Consider the following 20,107-nt stretch of genomic DNA (forward strand, 5'->3'; position numbering starts at 1 on the left):
GTGAGTCACATCTTATTTTCTTTTTGTGTCGTCACCCATAACTAACAGTGGCAGTAACTATGTTGGCAGTTCAGCACTATTTTGCATCCTCCTGATTTTAGCATTGCTATGTAGCATTGTAGGTGGAGCAAGGCAGCTGTTTACCCCAAAAGTAGAAATGATAGAAGAAAAAGTTCAATAGATTTTAGTTTCTCAGATTGCTAGGAAACAACATCTCATTTGTTTGTTTCAGGAAATATAGACTTGTATGGTAAAGCTGGACAAGTGATTTTGACAAAGAGGGTGGGAGGTTGGGGGGAGGGTGCCTAAATGTACCTCGCCCCATCCCTGGGAATAGAAACACAGTAAATGGTTGCTCTTCTTTTATGACACTGAAAATTGCTTCATAACTCAAAGGCCATTGAAATATGTCCCTCCCCAACAAGAAATGTAAAAGATCACTTTATTTTCCTGTTAAAACAGTGACTGTGACAAAGTAATAGAGTTAGAAACAAAAAGGTAACTGATAGACACATGTGATAGACAGCTTTTCTCTTCAAACTTTGTATGAGGAAAGTTAACTCCATGCAATGCACTGGGACATGGAAAGTAAAATGTAAACTATGGTAGACCAGGAGAAATTCAGCCCTTTTGAGGACAGCATACAAACTTCTGGATAAGTTCCTCCATTTGGAATATCTTGGTTTGGGTCAGTTAATGGATATCATTGGTTGGTAATAGTTGAAGCTATTAGAATATATCCTTAATTTTAATCCTTTTATCATCCATAGATATATAGATAGATTCTTACAAAGTACACATTGATTTCTAAATTTGTGTTAATACATTTCAGTATTTCATATAGTGTGAAATAAAAATGTCTACCTATGAAATGTAAATACTGTTTTTCCTGTTTTGTTTCCATTAAAAAATCCTCAGGCAAATTAAGTCCATGAACATCATCTTTTAAACTTCTTGGCACACTTTGAAACAAAAGCAAAAGACAAAAGCTTCAAAAAGTTGATGGAAACAATAAGTGATTCTCAAAACATGTGTTTTCCAAATTTTTCTACTCTGCACATTTTTGCTCACAATCTTTACTCAGTCTATGATACTCTTGAGAAACCATTTGGTGTGGCTTGATAACCAGATTGCCCCCTCTTCTGTACCTCAAATGTCTGGAATCATAGTTACTCATTGCTCTGAGATGAGAACCACAGATATAGAAAATTTCCCCCACTGTATTGTATTTGTTCCTTGCACTTGAAATCTCATTTTAAAAGCTGTTAAATGCCATCTTACATTCAAAACCTGTATTAGAAAATAGAACTATTCTCACACATATATTATACCACACTGAGTGTTGTAAAGATCCAAACAAAGGTGCTCTCAGAAACATTTAAATTTGATGATCTGAATTATCACTACAATCTAAATCCATTTAGTCCCAACTAGAGTAAAGACACTGAATTAAGGGGACATAAATAAGCATTAATAGACGTCCATTTTTTCATAGGGTTAATAGGGCTTCTTAAACTTTTTCCATTTATGACCTCTTTATGTCCAATAATTTTTCCATGATCTAGGGATACATAAAATTGATTTTATACCTAACATTTACGGATAACAAATCAGCAGTTGCAAGGCTTGCTAAAGAGACTGATCTACCTTTTTGTGGAGTACAGTTTAAGTATTTCTGCAGAGTCCACTGTAAACACTGCGTAGTTGCTAACGGACATGTATGGATGACCAGATGGCGTTGAGAAACCTTTTGTTGCCAATTTTTTTTGTGACCCTAACATTGTGCTAAGGCAGTGGTTCTTAACCTGTGGGCTGCAGACCACCAGTGGGCAGCAAGGACGAAAATCTGATCTGTGAGCCTCCTTCCTTTTTATTTTATTTATTTTATTCCTGTCCCTTTCATGCTGCCTGCCACTCCTTTCCTGTTGCTGACCATGGGATATCTTCTATATCAGAAACTAGAGCTGATGTGGTCTATCCAATGCAATTTTCTGAATCAGCACCCCAAATAGAATCTAAAGTTGACCAAAAACTGATTTGTAACCTTTTTGGTACTAATGCTGGAGAGTGGTCCCTGCTCAAGTGGTCCTTGGTCAACGTGGTCCCTGGTCAAAAAAGGTTGGGAACCACTGAACTAAGGAGACCACATTTGGGCTCAAGACCCACAGAAGCCCTGGTCTATATAAAGCAGTGGTTCCCAAACTTATTTGGTCTACCCCCTGAAAATCATTTTTTTCTAAATCTTCTTTCTTTTATGCTTTCACTGCCCCCTTACAGTTATTCATCACCCCCAAATGCACCTGTGGCCATTATTGCCCCCTTGCCCCCCCCCCGGATTGCTGCAGTGCCCACCAGGGGGCGGTAACGCCCACTTGGGGAATCACTGATATAAAGGCTAGACTCCAACTGGTATACTGCTACTGAATCCCACACTTTCCCGCCAATGTTGTCTTCCAGTCCTGCACTCTTCCTATGTGTCCTAAAAACTGTTCTGGGGGGCTAGGAAAATTTGGAGTTGGTACCATGGTATTGGTTCGAAGGGTAGAAACACCATTACTAAGGTATATTCAATCTTGGCCTCTGGCTCTTATTATTTTATGTACTTTTTGTGGTCCCCGTTTTTGTATTTCTCTAAACTCTTTAATTGCTGTCTTTATAGTCATGATCTTTAAAACATTATGCATTTTAGAGAAATAACATCGTTCCAAACTTTGACCATAGCTAATATAGGCTTGATTGACTCCTTATGTGGCTTACTGGACAATACCCAATATGACATTGTTCTTCCTTGCATCCAGTATAAGGTGGAAAATAAATGTTCAGTGCTGGATACTGACCTTCAGAATAGGAGGCAGTGTGATGCAGTTGGGAATATCTGAGTTCAAACCTTGCTCAGCCATCCAAACTTATGGTTGACCCCAAAGTAGTCATTACCTCTCAGCCAAGTCTACCTTATCTTGCAAGGTTACTGTGAGAATAAAAGGGGGTGATGTATACAATTCTTACATTTTTGGAGAAAAAGTCATCAATAAAATAATTTGAACAAACACTATGCATAAATTAACAGTTGGGATAATGCAATTTCCATAATCCCTAACCAAAATATCTGATGATGATAGTTTGTGTTTAACAATATCTGGAGGGCCACATATATTTGCAAAATTTTCTATAGCTTTATTTTGTAGATATTTTGTGGGAAGCATGACAGGTTTTTAGTGCAAATAGTTGGATTTTTTAGAACTTTACAATATCTTTTCATCCCTGTGAATCTTGGCAAATGTCAGTGGCTTAGAATCAAGCAACTTTCTCGTATAATTTATAGATCCGAAGATAATTTTGTTGTTTTACAACAGATGTTGCTCATTCCACGATTTGGGATTAAATTTAAATTACATGCTGAGACCCCCTCGATGGACTGTCACCTTGTCGTGGTGAGGGGGCTTGCGCATTCCGATGAACCTGTAGGCACAACAACTGGAGTCGTGCACTCCCAGGAGTGGCTGCGGGGGAGGTTCCAGACCAAGCACAGTCCGAAGACCCAAAGACCTCAACGGCGGAGCAGGCAGAGGATAACATGGTACATGTTACAACGGCTGCGAAGGTGGAAGAAGGCTGCAACAGACTGAGAAGCCACGGTCATTGTGTTAAACTACATCACCAGTGGAACCTCACTCTGTGAAGTCTGTGTGTTGATCAGTTGTGCACTGACCTCCACACATTAAAAAAACCCATGCACAAGCGTCTTCCAAGAAAAAAACAAACCAACCAACCAAAGCCCCATGGCGATCAGCGAGTGGCGACGGGGGCAGGACTGTGAAATCTGGAAGACCCTAGTCACAGACTGGCACATGGGCGGTGGGTACGGACTCAGTCGTTCTACCTCAAGGTCCGAGGCAGTTGAGTAGTTCGGCAGCTGTATCCGCGACTGAGCAGCCCTATTGAGGACCCACTCTGCTCACCCCACATGGGGAGGGGGCTAGAAAAGGTGCCCTAAACATAGTCTGCCTCACTTATCCCTGACTGGACTGCCGCGTCCAGTGGGGTCACCACCCTGCGGCCAAAAAAGGAAAATGAACTTCGGTACGTGGAACGTACGGACTCTGATGGACAACAGTGGTAGTGAACGCCCCGAACGCAGAACTGCCATCATTGCAAGGGAGCTGGGACGCTTCAACATCGACATAGCAGCCCTTCAGGAGACCCGGAGAGCAGGAGAGGGACAGCTGAAGGAAGAAAAAGGAGGCTACACCTTCTTCTGGAAGGGACTGCCCGAAGAAGACAAAAGACTGCACGGAGTTGGCTTTGCTATCAGGAATGATCTGGTGAAACATCTGACCGAAGCACCCACTGGCATCAACGAACGTCTCTCAACCCTCCGAATCGATCTTGCCAAAAACCAACGAGCAACCATCATCAGTGCCTATGCACCAACACTAGATGCTGATGAAGACATCAAGGAAAAATTCTACTGTCAGCTGGACACCGTCCTATCGGGGATACCTAAGGAGGACAAAATCATCCTCCTGGGGGACTTTAATGCAAGAGTCGGGCGAGACTTTGACCTGTGGCCAGGGACCATAGGAAAAGACGGGGTTGGGAACAGCAACAGAATGGGAGGCTATTAATGAATGCCAGGTGCTGCAGGTTATATTTCAGGGCATGGAACATTTAAAAAACAGTTCTGAGTATTAGGTTCTTGTGGGTTTTTTCGGGCTATATGGCCATGTTCTAGAGGCATTTCTCCTGACGTTTCGCCTGCATCTATGGCAAGCATCCTCAGAGGTGAGGTCTGTTGGAACTGGGAAGGGGTTTATATATCTGTGGAATGACCAGGGTGAGACAAAGGACTTTTGTCAGTTGGGCTAGGTGTGAATATTTCAACTGACCACCTTGATTAGCATACAATGGGCTGACTGTGCCTGGAGCAAACTCTTCTTGAAAGGTAAGTTTGCTCCAGGCACAGTCAGCCCATTGTATGCTAATCAAGGTGGTCAGTTGAAATATTCACACCTAGCCCAACTGACAAAAGTCCTTTGTCTCACCCTGGTCATTCCACAGATATATAAACCCCTTCCCAGTTCCAACAGACCTCACCTCTGAGGATGCTTGCCATAGATGCAGGCGAAACGTCAGGAGAAATGCCTCTGGAACATGGCCATATAGCCCGAAAAAACCCACAAGAACCTAGTGATTCCAGCCATGAAAGCCTTCGACAGTTCTGAGTATTCTTTATGGGGTTTCCATAAGTTGACAGGTGAAGTGAAAGCACATAAACACACATATATAAACTTGAAGCTGTCTAAACAAGTGTGAGGAACCTATAGAATCATAGATTTGGAAGAGACTTCATGGGCCACCCAGTCCAAGCCCCTGTCAAGAAGCAGGAATTAAAAGCACCCCTGACAGATAGCCATCCAGCCTCTGTTTAAAAGCCTCCAAAGAAGGGGCCTCCACCACATTCTGGGGCAGAGAGTTCCACTACTAAACAGCTCTCAGGAAGTTCTTCCTTATGTTCAGGTGGAATCTCCCATTACACAATGCTACATGCATCCCACTGCTTTTCTGCCCTCTCTCCCCCCATTGTCCTCTGGACCCTGGTTATTAAGGGTAAGCTTATCAATAATGCTCAATCCCGCAACATTCCCATCATTTCTTTGTGCAATTGATACCTTGCACTTCTGTGCCAACTTGACAGCAGTAAAGTGCTGTCTCCCCTCACCTCCCCTTCATTATTTCTGAGCTGGCTTTTTTCACTTTCTTTTATATTTTATATTTAAATGCTGGAATTGTGCAATTGCACTAAAAATAAACAAATTAATAGCAGTAGTGTGGGAAGGAAGGTGTAGAAGTATGATCACAGGTCTACAAATTGGTAAATCAGCACAATTGTTATGAAGAGAGATGTAATACTGAGGATGTTCAACATGGTGTAAATCCACTACCAATGACAATGAGACTGTAGTGGAATACCGAGTTTATGTGACAAGGTTCCATGTCAGTGTTTCCCAAACCCTGGTCTTCCAGATCATTTGAATTTCGTCTCACAAGGAAAATGGAACATCTGGGAGTTAAAGTCCAAATCACACAGAGAATGAGAGTTTGGGAATTACTGCTTTTTACAGTAGCAAACTTTCAGTTTAGTGGCTTTTATCCGTGCATTATTATGACTTATCCTTTGGTCAGTTTGAAATTATATTTAAAAAATTAGGCTTCAGATTTCACAAAGGTAGTGCAGTCCTATTCTGAATCATTAAAGTTTTCTGTTTAACAGGCAGAACCTATGGATATTAATTGGTTTTACTTACCTAAAAGCAGGCTATGTATAGCAACTGATTTTTTGAAACTTCAGAACAATGTCCTCCTTTTCTTTTTCATCCTCATCTTCAAACATGTTTTTAATTTTCTATTCCATTCTTTTAACTCCAGGCAACGGCTTTGATCATTTTCTCCCAACATCTCAAAAGTTAAATGTGTTCATGGTCAAATATTTAACTGAGAAGTATATAGAATGTTTGTCTTTAAATATCATTGAAGTAAGTACTGTGATATCAAAAGCCTATGTATGTGTGCACATGTGTGTATTTGTATTGTTTGCAGTTACTAGTTGCCCAGTCTGTTTCAGTGCTCTCTTTTTTCTTTTTTCTTTTTAGCAGTAAAACAAAATTATCAGGTTTCACACATTGAGGTTTTTTTTTATGTCAGGAGTGACTTGAGAAACTGCAAGTCACTTCTGGTGTGAGATAATTAGCCATCTGCAAGGATGTTGCACAGGGGATGCCCAGATGTTTTGATGTTTTACCATCCTTGAGGGAGGTTTTGCTCATGTCCCTGCATGGAGAGCTGGAGCTGACAGAGAGATCTCTCCCTGGATTTGAACCTATGACCTGTCGGTCTTCAGTCCTGCTGGCACAAGGGTTTAACCCATTGCTCCACTTGGGGCTCCCATACATTGAGTATGATGGTGTCACTGAGCATGAAGATACCTGAATTAGTGCAGAATAAATATGGCATATATGAGGGTAAACCTTCCTGAAATGACCACATGAGTGTGTTTTACCAGTCAGGAGCATACACCCCTCCTCACTATCAAATTACTTAACATGATTCCTTGGAATATGTGTGTGTGTGTGTGTGTGTGTGTGTATCTTACCGTCATAGTTCCAAGCCCTGTAGTTTGTTTGTTTTTACAATTGAATTGTTATAAGGTAATTTACTTTTCATATCCTTGCAGATGGTTAAAATAATAGATTTTAGGTACATTTAAACAAGTTCTGGTCATTGTTGTTATGCATCTTCAAGTCATTTCCAACTTATGGCAACCATAAAGTGAATGTATCAGAGTTTTTGCTGCTTTAAGAGTGTGTCATTTACCCAGGATCGCCCAGTGAGTTTTCATGGCTGAGCAGCTACTTGAATTCTGGTCTCTAAAGTCATAATCCAACACACATGATGCCACCAACATTTAGTGTAGTCACTCCTTGTAACAGTTACAATGACTTCAAATTAGCATACACTGCAAAAATAATGAAACTATTCTACATGGTGTTCTAAATGCAACTTAGGGTCCTTCCAGACAGGCCCAAACTGTAGGATCTGTCTCAGTTTTACCTGAGACATCCAAATAACTCCTCAGGTAAAACGGAATTACTCTGGAGAAAACCAGGATTGTCCAGTTTGCTCTGGATTAATTAAACACCTGAAAGCTTCTACAGTCCCAGAGGAATCTCCGCAGTGATCCCAGTTTTAAGGGACTTAATGAACCCGAAGGATTGGGTTGGCACCCAACCCTCCCCTCCCCCTTCCATATTCTAACATGTCATTTTCTTGTATCAGGAGAGCTCCCTGGAAGAGCCTGTGCTGTTGGCAGGCCCATCAGGTCAGCTTTTTTTGGCAGGAGGGTGGAGTGTGCGAGGGTGGATGAATACCCTCCCAGATTTGGTTGACCCAGGAGGGCATGTAACTCCCTCCCACCAGGGAAAATCTGGGATTTGGGTTGGGGATGGGGACTAAATCCTGGGAGGAACTGGGATTTAATATCCCAATTCCTCCCCGGACTTAATCATGCCTGGAAGGGCCCTTAGGGCATGATTAATCCAGAGTGAGGCACTCCAAATCAGTGCTGCCGAAGTCTGTACAACCACTTGCCAAACTGGCTCAGGGACTGGTGGGTGTCTGCATTGTTTAGCCCCAAGCTGTCCCACAATTGGATGGTATCTGCATGTCCCAGCAGCACTGAACCAGTTCAACACCACTGGAATGCCACATTTACCCTGCCCCTGTTGATCTGACCTTAGTGGTGGCCAGCATGCATGAAAATGGCAGTGGTCATGTTTGATGCCTGTAGTCACAATAGCCAGATCCATAAAGCAACATGAGAGAGGGGAGGAAGAAAGGAAGGAATCACAACGTCTTTTCTCCCATCCAGTGTTAGACACCATAGACATCTCCAAGGTCATGTGGCTGGCATGACTGTACAGAGTGCCATTACCTTTTCACCGGAGCACTTCCTATTGATCTACTCACATTTGCATGTTTTTGGACTGCTAGGCTGTCAGAAGCTGGTGCTGACAGCAGGAGCTCACATCATTTCCTGGATTTGAACTTATGATGGACCCCAAACTTATTTTAAACTCTATGTCCCATGCTTTCAAGTGGTAAGAGTTTCATTCATGGGTGGTTCGTGGTTGTGAAGACATAGTGACTTCAAATCTGGTCCATCTTTTTGAAGCATGCTGTATTACTTGGCAGCAAACAGGAATATAGAATGCACGTGTTTCTTCGTGGCTTTTCCTTATTGCTGTTTTATTGCCAATTCTAATGGGAGCTTTTAAACATACATTGTGAATCTGATGATGATGCTAAATTTGACAATGGCTCATAATTTCCATTTTTCTTCCTGACTGTATTTTCCAAAGGGAGCACCACAAAGTTCAAGATTTGTTATGATTCATAATATGGCTGCTTCTTTACACAACCTCACAGATCAGAAAAACTTTTTTTAATACAAAAGGCATTTTTGTAATATCCAGCTTCTATATATATATATATATATATATATATATATATATATATATATATATATAAAAATTATTTTTGTTTGGCAGTTTCAAAATGCATCAACCTCAAGAATGTTCTTACTTTAAAAGCGCTATCTTTTGATTCCAGATTTTCCCACCAAGATAAGAGATAACATATAAAAGAACTTTTCAGCTTCCAGAAAAGCTTTGTGCCATTTATCATCAAAGGGTACTTATTGGGAAAGGGAGACTAATTCTGGACACTATAAACTAGTTTTACATTCATATTACTTAACTCATTTTTCTTAGGAAATATTTTACACTTCCATTTTGTCTTAGTATAAGCACAAGCATAACTGGAATGGCATACTTTTCTGCCAAATAAATTAACATAAATAATAATAATAATAATAATAATAATAATAATAATTTAGTAATAATAACAACTGTTTTATTTATCTCCCCCGGGGGACTCAAGGCGGTTTACAACAAAAAAAGTAGCAAACATTAAATGCTGACAAAGACATATCAAAACATAAATAGTAAAAAGACAAAATCAAAGTAAAATGTATAAAACAACCCAAAAACAAGAAGAATTAGAATTTAAATAACTAAATCCAGCTCTTCTGAGGTATCTTCTTTCGGTGACTTTCATAAAAGTGTGTTTTTATGTTTAAATAAATCACCTCACTCTGGTAGTTGTGTGTGTGCGTGTGTTGTAAAAAAGTTTTACTGCCAAATTTTACTTCATGAAAATAGTTTTGAATACATGTGGCACATGGCACCAAATATACACATGGCTAGGGTTGAGGAGAGACTAGCCACTTGGAAAGTGTCTTGGAAAACTACACATGATTCCCTGAGCTAAAGAACAACAGGACATTATCCTACAAATAGGAGGCCAGAGGAGTGTTTTTTGTATACTTCGCCCACTGTTTTTAGAAAGTATTAGTACATGTTTTGTCCTAAATACCCAATCCCATCTGATCTTGGAAGATAAGCAGAGTTAGTATTTTGATGGGAGACTTCTAATGAATACCTGGTGTTGTGAGCTGTATTTCAGAGGAATATTCCTTGCCTATGATAACCCAATGAAATCCATGGGGTGTTTGTACATGCATAGAGGACTTGTAAGTACACCACACATATACACATACTTACAAGGCATGATTTAATTAAAATGTGTAGATTTGGAGGTGATAATTTCAGCTTGATGTACATTATATCATGGTAGCAAGTGAGAATTCAGCCTGAAGATCCCTTAACTCTTTCCCACCACTTTCAAATAATACATGACATAAAATACAACAGAAATTGCTCTGATTTTACCAAGAGCATTTGTTTATGTGTATGTTGGTGTTCTGATTATATTTTGTAACTGTGCTATCTAATATATTGGGGGGATCCCAATGTGCTAAGGACTAGTACCATATCTGTGTGCACTGACTACAATTACAACTACAACTACAACTTTAAGTAACACTGTTGTATAACACACATCTCCAAGGGGCTAAAATGTCATATATTACCCCTCCTTAAAACAGCACCATGAGAATAAGTGAGTATAAAATCACAAGTAAATAGGAAATTAAAAGTTAAATTTAATCTATGACAAAGTTGTATTTTACAGAACAGACTAAACAATTTAAGAAAATTAAAGTAGAATTTCTTTACTATGATGCAAGTGGGGAGAAGGAACAAGCGAATGAACACATTTAGGCCCACATTGAACTGGATTATGTGGCAGTGTGGACTCAGATAATCCAGTTTAAAGCACATATTGTGGATTATCTGCCTTGGTATTCTGGGTTTTATGGCTGTGTGGAAGGGTCCTTAGCCGTGCCAAAATGGTTTATATATTGGTGCCCTGTTGCACTTATCTAAAATTTCCCTTTAAATCTCCATATATTCTCCACTACCCCCATCTCTATAGGGTATAACTAGATCAATATTTCCGTTGTGCTGGATAGGCCCAATGAAATGTTTCGGGACCTCTGTTTAATCTGAAAGATGTCAGAGAACCATAATGGCTTCTAGTATTTCAAACCAGCTTTGAAGTTTGTCATTGACCCATAATGCATAGAAACAGTGCCAAATTGCCAGTGGTGGTGATTTGTGTCTCCTTCCAGATTTCTCTGGGAGATATTTTTCCCCTTGGGTAAGAAAGCAGTGAATTTGATCCAAAAAACTGAAGGTTTACTATACTGAAATGTGGAGTAAGATTAAGAACTGCTGCCAATAAGACCCAAATGCTTGAGGATTCTTTTAAGGTGAAATGCAGATGCAAGCAATGGCTCAAGAGTATTGTTTAACGTTCAAATAGACAGGAAATGGGGGAAGACTGAGGAAAGCACTAAAACAGCTGGAGAGGGGTGGGAAAATTGATGAAGGAACAGTGAAAGCAATTAATGTTTGAAGTTATTAGTGCTGCCCAGGGCTCTACATGATGATAAATCAGATTCTGAGCCAACAATAGCAGAGTTTTATACTGCCTGTATAAAGTATGTACATTAAACATATTTATCTTCTGTGTTTTTGCATATTCTTTCCGTTATCCACCCTTTGTTATAGGAGAAGAACTGTTTAAAGCATGGGAGTCCTGCCTCCTAAACCATGAGAAATATTTGTGATCACTTTTGTTTGATACTTTCCACTAGTGATACACTATATCAAGCCTTGTTTGTTGAATTCTTCATCAAACACGACATCAACATTTATTTTATTCTGCATCTGCGTAGAGTTGTGAAGCACAGACATTATGGATGAGAATCTATCAAGGAAAACAGAGTCTAGCAAAGTCTGTGGCCTCCTGGCTAGTTGTTATCAAAATCCGATGAACTAATTTGTTTAGTTAAGAGGCAGGCCCGTAGCCAGGATTTCGTTTCGGGGGGGGGGGGGGGGGGCTAAAATTTTTTCGGGGGGGCTGAGTTTCGGGAGGGCTGAGTCTGAGTGAAAGAGGGTCTAGCCTAGCAAACCTTTTGTATCATTACCCCAATACCCCCATGCATATGGGATATATTGAGCATGGTGATCAGATCATGATAGGAATAAACAAAACAGTTTAAATAATGCACCAGTAAGGCCTTTTCGCGAACCACCATGAAAATTTCGGGGGGGGGGGGCTGAAGCCCCCCGAAACCCCCCCCCCCCCCACCCCCACCCCCCCCCGGCTACATGCCTGTTAAGAGGTCAGTGGCTTGGCTGCTTTAGTCACTAAGTAGCTTTGGGTTGCTTTCCTGGCAAATGGTTCTCCACTTCCATGTAAACTGGTATGATGCTGAAATGTTTGGCTACCTTAATTGCATCTATGGGTGCATCTACATCATAAAAATAATGCTGTCTGACACCAGTTTAACTGCCTTGGCTCAAGGCTATGGCATCCTGGGAGTTGTAGTCTAGTGAAGCACTCTGGAAAAGAAGGATAAAGATCTTATAAAACTACTGTACCAAAATCATCTAGCCACTTAAGGGGCGGTGTGGATCTGTCACCTGGCATGACAGCCAGAAGAAATATAGATCAGGTTTGAAGGCAATAACAGTCTTCACTCTAAAGGAATTGTACATAACCATGCAGTATAGTGCAAGACATTTTTATCCCCTTTGACAGACATTGAAAAGACTCACTCCTTCTTCTGATTGCCTCAGGAATGATTGAGCCAGGATCCAGGTTTTCATTGACTGGGGACTCCCGCTGACTTCAGAGATGGAGGGAGTTTCCTTCATGGTGGGAAGAATTGACAGTTGTCATTGGTTTCTTTGAAGCTGGATTCATTCATAGTGTCAACCAGGCTCTGGCATTATCATATGGTTTGAGGCAACATAAAGAGTCCATGTTGAGATTATATGAGTCCACCAAAGTTGTTTGTCTCTGACATAATTGGAAGGTTTATGCAAATATAGACAGCTGAATGGAAAACAAAATGCAGAGAACAATACAAATCCTCTTGTGGCTCAATTCATATCTGATATCCCTGAAACACCTGGACATTCCACCAGAGCCTAATCCTAATTGCATTTTAAAATAAGCTTTTCCTGTTGGCCTTTCCTCCCTGAGGGGATTTTCTCCCAGCAGGACACTGGACCAGTTTCCCAGATGTACAAACCCCAACAGTACCACAAGCACATACATGTCACCAGGGCCGTACCCAGGGGGAGGGGAGGTTAAGGGTTCAACCACCCCACTCCCAAATGTGTCAGGTTAAAAAATCTGGTTTACTCATCAATTCGCTAACCAGTTAATATTTGTGAGTAAAAAAAAACCTAACACATTGGGGGGGGGGGGTGAACCCTTAATCGCCCCCCTCACCTATGGCCCGGCATGTCACCATGAGATTTTAAATTCCCCAGGGCACACTGGGTCATACATATTGCTGATCTAGCCAGTGCACCCCAATACATTTATGAGTCCCCCTTGTATATATATTTTCAATAAATCATATCTATAGATCCAAACATGAGGGAAGCCTCAGAGGGTTATTTAAGTCATGTTGAAACTCATTGGATGAGAGGCTGGAGATTATTCCATTATCTAAGGTAGCCGGTGGGGGGGGGGGCTTGAGGGGCTTCAGCCCCCCCTCCCCCCCCAATTGTCAGGGTGGTCTGCAAGAAGGCCTTACTGGTACATTATTTAAACTGTTATGTTTATTCATATTATGATCTGATCACCATGCTCAATATATCCCATATGCATGGGGCTATTGGGATTATGATTTGCTAGGGTAGATCCTCACACCCCGCCCCCTCGAATCAAACTCAGCACCCCCCGAATCAAAATCCTGGCTACGGGCCTGGCCTGGGTAAACAACTGATTTGGCATCTGTGGACCCCAGGTGGTTTCAGAAGAAACAGTGAATCATTCCACTTTCACAGCTGCGGAAGTTGGATGATGATAATGATGATGATGATGATGATGATGATGATGTGTGTGTGTGTTTGTGAAATATTGGTTTTGATTTATTCTTTCAAGAGGTGGTAGGTTTTTTGACAACACTATAACTTATGTGGTTCCATTGCATTGCCATGGTGGCAAATTCCATTAATTTTACAGTGCATATGCACCCTTGTCATCATCCTTCAGGACAGGTACTGACAGGTCAAAGGGCCATTTTAGCTTTTCCCCAAAACACACATAACAGCAAAAAATAAACAATATGACAGCAAATAAAAGACTCCACTTTAGGAAGCCTAGTTTCTTATCAAACAGGTCACTCAAGTGGCTTTCTAACTGGACTTGGTTTTCTCCCTCTTGTCTCGATTTATTTGATCCTGGTTTTCATTTAACATTCTGCAGTACGGATCAGTCACATTTTGTTTTGTTTTGAGCAGGTAAGCATGTAATTTTAAGTTAAAAAATTTCAGCTGGAGAAAAATCCACATACACCCTCATCTCCTAATGAGACTGGAGAAGAAGAGGGGAAATATTTTCTTGGGTCCTAAGACAGTGACAAGGAATATAAAAGCTATTGAATTTTCACCCTCCTTAAATTGTTATAAATTGCAATGCACCTATGATTACTTGAAATGTAGTATTTTATAAAGCAGAGTTTGCACTAACATATTTGTGTTAGAAACATTAGAAGACATTAGTTAGATTAATATGAGTGAAACAGGGGGAAATATTATTTTGTCTCAATGATTAAAGGTGCACAGTACTCTCTTTTTCTTATACTGAGGGGCATCATCCTGAAATATAAAAATTATACTTAACACAGCATACAAATGGCAAGAATTAAAAACAATCTGGAATTCAAAACTTCCTTCCTTCTGGCAAATTTAGCATCCCATAATTTAATGTATAGCATAAGGACCTTCTGGCATTCCTCTTGTAAATGGAAGAAATTAAAGCAGTTATTGAAACTATGAGAAATGAATTAAGCTCAAGTCCAGATCTTTTCCCCTCTTGAATGATGCAAATCATACTCAGAGCCATTGGTTCCTTGACTTGTCTGTTGGTCAAGATGGTTTTAATTGAACTTTCCCCATTTTTAAACTTTTCTGTTCAACCAACCACGCAAACTGTGTACACTCCAATCCTTTTGTTGAATGTTAATAGCAAAATATTGGCTGCCATTCTGGCTTCAAGTGCAATAAAACAAATACCTCAAAGTGTGTTTATTCTTCACATGTAGAGAACTCATAATTTGTTACAAACCTGGTTGTTTTTAATGCTAAAAGGTTCAAACCTCTTCCTATTATATGGTTTGATGAACAAGTATTTGACAAAACTAATTGATAGGAGGTTTTTTAATGACTTAGAACAAATAATAATAATAATCATCATCATCATCATCATCATCATCATCATCGAACTGCAAAGACTATAGCACAAGCTAGTAAAGGTGGTCCCAGTGGTCACTGGCACACTGGTCATTGGCACACTGCCTAAAGACCTTGGCCTGCACTTAAACACAATTGGCACTGACAAATTACCATCTGGCAGCTGCAGAAGGCCACCTTACTGGGATCTGCACACATTATTTGCTGATACATTACACAGTCTTAGACATTTGGGAAGTGTCCAACATGTGATCAAATTCAACAGCCAGCAGAGTGTCTGCTATGGAATCATTTTCTTATGTTTCATGTAATAATAATCACAACTTTATTTATATCTTGCCACCATCTCCCAAAGGGACTTGGGGTGGCTTACAAAACAGCACATATTAGTGTTAAACACATAAAATACAAGTCATACAAGTCAAATATATCAGCATTAGTAACAACAATATCAAAACATAACTTACAAAAGTAAAACACAATTTAATTTAATTAAGATATTCAATAAAAACACAGGAATTTAAAACGGGCAATACAAAATTCCAAATTACAATTAAAATACACAGCAATAGCAATTAAAATGGACAGTGCTAAGTTCCAAGTGACCTAAAGTGCCAGAGTCAGTTTGTTTGGGCAGCTGATGTCTCAGGCATTATCAAAGGCCTGTTTTAAAATCCATGTCTTCAGCATCTTCCAAAAATATTGCAGAGTAGGGGCTTGTCTAATTTCCCTGGGGAGGGTGTTCCAAAGCCAGGGGGCCACAACCGAGAAGGCCTTCTCCTTCGTCCCTACCAACTGCTCTTAAGGCAGAGGTGGGACTGAGAGGAGCTCCCCCCCCCCCCCCGGCAGATCTTAGAGCCTGTGCAGGTTCATAGGGAGGGGATGAGGTCATGAAGATAGGCATGGCCTGAATCGTGTAGGGCTTTGTAGGTAATGACCTGCACTTTGAAGGCACACCACAATACAACAACAAATGTTTATTATCTTTTGAACTATATCTCTTGGAACTGAATCTTCTGTAGCTGCGTAGATAAAATAATTATTTGGGGGCCCTTTCTGGTTATAATACTAATAGGTCTAATCTGAACTTCACTTAGAGTAAGTCAACTGATAATTTCAATGGTATACAAAACATCTTAGATATTTCACTATATTGATTCTTTGGAATATTACTGAAATTATTGGTGAAGTATGATGTGAATATGAAGGCATATTCTATTTTGCAGGCTTCAGATTCTGTCATAAGGCACTTGACTGAAACAAATAGTTGGCAAGAATGATTTAACTGAAACACCCCTTCAGTTAATACTTTTTGTACCACCTTGGCCACATCATGAGAAGAAAAGAAAGCTTAGAGAAGACAATTATGCTGGAGAAAATGAAAGGAAAAAGGAAGATGGGTCAACCAAGGGCGTGATGGATGGATGGCATCCTTGAAGTGACTGGATTGACCTTGAAGGAGCTGGGGGTGGTGACAGCCGACAGGGAGCTCTGTCGTAGGCTGGTCCATGAGGTCATGAAGAGTCGGAAACAACTAATTGAATGGACAACAACAAACCTCTTTGGTACTAGACTGCCTTAGGTTCTGTTAATTTATGGGAAAAACCCATCAGCTTATCAGCTCCAATTTGATTTATGGTCCCATTACAAACAAATCTTAAGAAGCAATCTCTAAATAAAAATAAAAAGGGAAGAAATTGGATGATTTTAAGATGTATGTAATAATCAACTGATAGGGCCAGATAAAAAATGGTTACCATTCTACATATTGCAGTTTACATCACATTGACAGGGTTATTCCACAGGACAATAAAAAATAATTAAAATGTTTTTGGTAGTCATATATAAGCTAACCAGATATCATCCATTCTTAATGTGCTGGAAAACCCTACTATCCTCAGATAAACTGAAACCAGGAAATGTAGTTTACAAATATATATTGGAAAGCAGCATGGTTTGAACATTTGAGTCCAGAGTTAAAATTCCCACCCAACCATGAAACCCATTGGATGAATTTGTAGTTTTCTTTTACTTCCAATCTAAACTTTGCAATTTTCTTTTTCTAGCAATGAAATTAATAACTTATATCTGTCTCGTAACTGAACAGGACGTGTAGCCACCATTTGATCTTTCCTTTGCTCTAATGTAGCATCACAGATATTATTGCTTGTATAGAAAATGAAAGGATTTTTAAAAATGGAAGCAATCTATCAAGATGAGATCACTTTCAAGAAAAGCAAGAACATCTGTTAATTCTGAGTTGTTCAGTTCTTGGATCCATCAGCCAAGAAATCACAATCTCTGTTAAACATTACTAGAAGGTGATACTTTGAGCAACAGGAAAGAATACGGAAATAAAATGTATCAAAAACATAAGTGTTCTTTTGTGAACAACTATAGTGACCCTTTTGCTCAGCAATGCAAGAGTCATTTTCAAATTGTTAAACTTCTGTTGAACTCTACTGGTTGAATTATCAATGACCAGAGTTCTAGATTCATTTTATACATTGGTCAAAATTTAATTTACTGTGATGCTTTATACAGATTCCCATTTTGTAATGTATGATATATATTCAATTTCCAAAGGGTATTCCGATTAGGACTGTAGATCATCAACTATTTCATCTTTGTATGCAAGGACAAATATTTAACTTTTTTACCTACAGCGGGAAAAAGGAGCATTCTTCCACAATGTTGACTTCATATTGGCCTCTTTAAACGTGACAGAAGAATTATTTTGTGACAAAAAGAAATCTATTATGCAAAAAGAAACCTCAGTGGAAACAAAATGTTTCCTACAGAAGATACCCGTGTTTTCTATACAAGAAATCCACTTTCTATACAGAAAACACAAAACACCCCTCCCTGTACAATACTTTAAGATATTGACTATGAGGGGGAAACTGCACAACATTCTTACTGTACTATTGTTTTTCTTGAATTCCTGAGAATTCTATTTTTCAAACTTGGGAGGAATAATTAATGATTTGCATCCTTGGTTTAGACTATATTCATGAAATGGTTCCCCTATGTGCACATCTAAATAATTTTTGTAGCCTACTTTTAACACTTATAATCAAGAACATTAAAAGATTGAAAAATTGTGAATAGTTGTGGGAGGGTGTTAACAGAAATCATATTTTCTTTTTCCTGGCACTGAAGAGATTAAAATGTAAGTGCTGAATAAGTTTCTATAAAGAGAGAATTCCCTAGATCTCATGCACATTTTTTCCATTTTCTGCTTTCTAGTGTGTGGCAATAGGGGCTTATTTAATTATTTGACTCCAAAGGGCTTCCAAACCAGCACTGTGACTTCCACTCTGATAACTTAAATTAACTTTATTTTTGTACCCCACCTCCATCTCCCCGAAGGGACTCAGGGTGGCTTACATATGGCACAATGTGCTCTAGTGACATTGCATCACTTGGGGAAAGCTAGGTTTTCACGCATCTGGTGAAGTCCATGTATAAAGACGGCTTTATACATGGACTTCACCAGATGGTCAACACCGAAATCAGATTGACTACATCCTTTGCAGCCAAAGGTGGCGGACATCTATCCAGTCGGTGAAAACAAGACCTGGGGCTGACTGTAGCTCAGATCACGAACTTCTTATTGCCCAGTTTAGAATAAAACTAAAGAGATCAGGGAAAATACACAGACCAGTTAGATATGATCTCACTAACATTCCTAGCGAATATACAGTGGAAGTGAAGAACAGATTTGAAGGACTAGATTTAGTAAACAGAGTCCCAGAAGAACTATGGACAGAAGTCCGAGACATTGTTCAGGAGACGGCAACAAAGTACGTTCCAAAGAAAAAGAAAACCAAGAAGGCAAAATGGTTGTCTGCTGAGACACTGGAAGTAGCCCAAGAAAGGAGGAAAGCAAAAGGAAACAGTGAAAAGGGGAGATATGCCCAGTTAAATGCGCAATTCCAGAGGTTAGCCAGAAGAGATAAGGAACTATTTTTAAATAAGCAATGCATGGAAGTGGAAGAAGACAACAGAATAGGAAGGACAAGAGACCTCTTCCAGAAAATTAGAAACATTGGAGGTAAATTTCAGGCAAAAATTGGTATGATAAGAAACAAAGATGGCAGGGACCTAACAGAAGCTGAAGAGATCAAGAGAAGGTGGCGAGACTATACAGAAGATCTGTATAGGAAGGATAATAATATTGAGGATAGTTTTGACGGTGTGGTGAATGAATTAGAACCAGACATCCTGAGGAGTGAGGTTGAATGGGCCTTAAGAAGCATTGCTAACAACAAGGCAGCAGGAGACGACGGGATCCCAGCTGAACTGTTTAAAATCTTAAAAGATGATGCTGTCAAGGTGATGCATGCCATTTGCCAGCAAATATGGAAAACACAAGAATGGCCATCAGACTGGAAAAACTCAACTTATATCCCCATACCAAAAAAGGGAAATGCGAAAGACTGCTCAAACTTCCGTACAGTGGCCCTTATTTCTTATGCCAGTAAGGTAATGCTCAAGATCCTGCAAGGAAGACTCCAGCAATACATGGAGCGAGAGTTGCCAGATGTTCAAGCTGGGTTTAGAAAAGGCAGAGGAACGAGAGACCAGATTGCCAATATCCGCTGGATAATGGAGAAAGGCAGGGAGTTTCAGAAAAACATCTACTTCTGCTTCATTGACTATTCTAAAGCCTTTGACTGTGTGGATCATAATAAATTGTGGCAAGTTCTTAGTGAGATGGGCATCCCAAGCCACCTTGTCTCTCTCCTGAGGAATCTGTACAAGGACCAAGTAGCAACAGTCAGAACTGACCACGGAACAACAGACTGGTT

The sequence above is a fragment of the Anolis sagrei genome, chromosome 3 (assembly GCF_037176765.1).
Source record: "Anolis sagrei isolate rAnoSag1 chromosome 3, rAnoSag1.mat, whole genome shotgun sequence".
In the NCBI taxonomy this organism is placed as follows: domain Eukaryota; kingdom Metazoa; phylum Chordata; class Lepidosauria; order Squamata; family Dactyloidae; genus Anolis; species Anolis sagrei.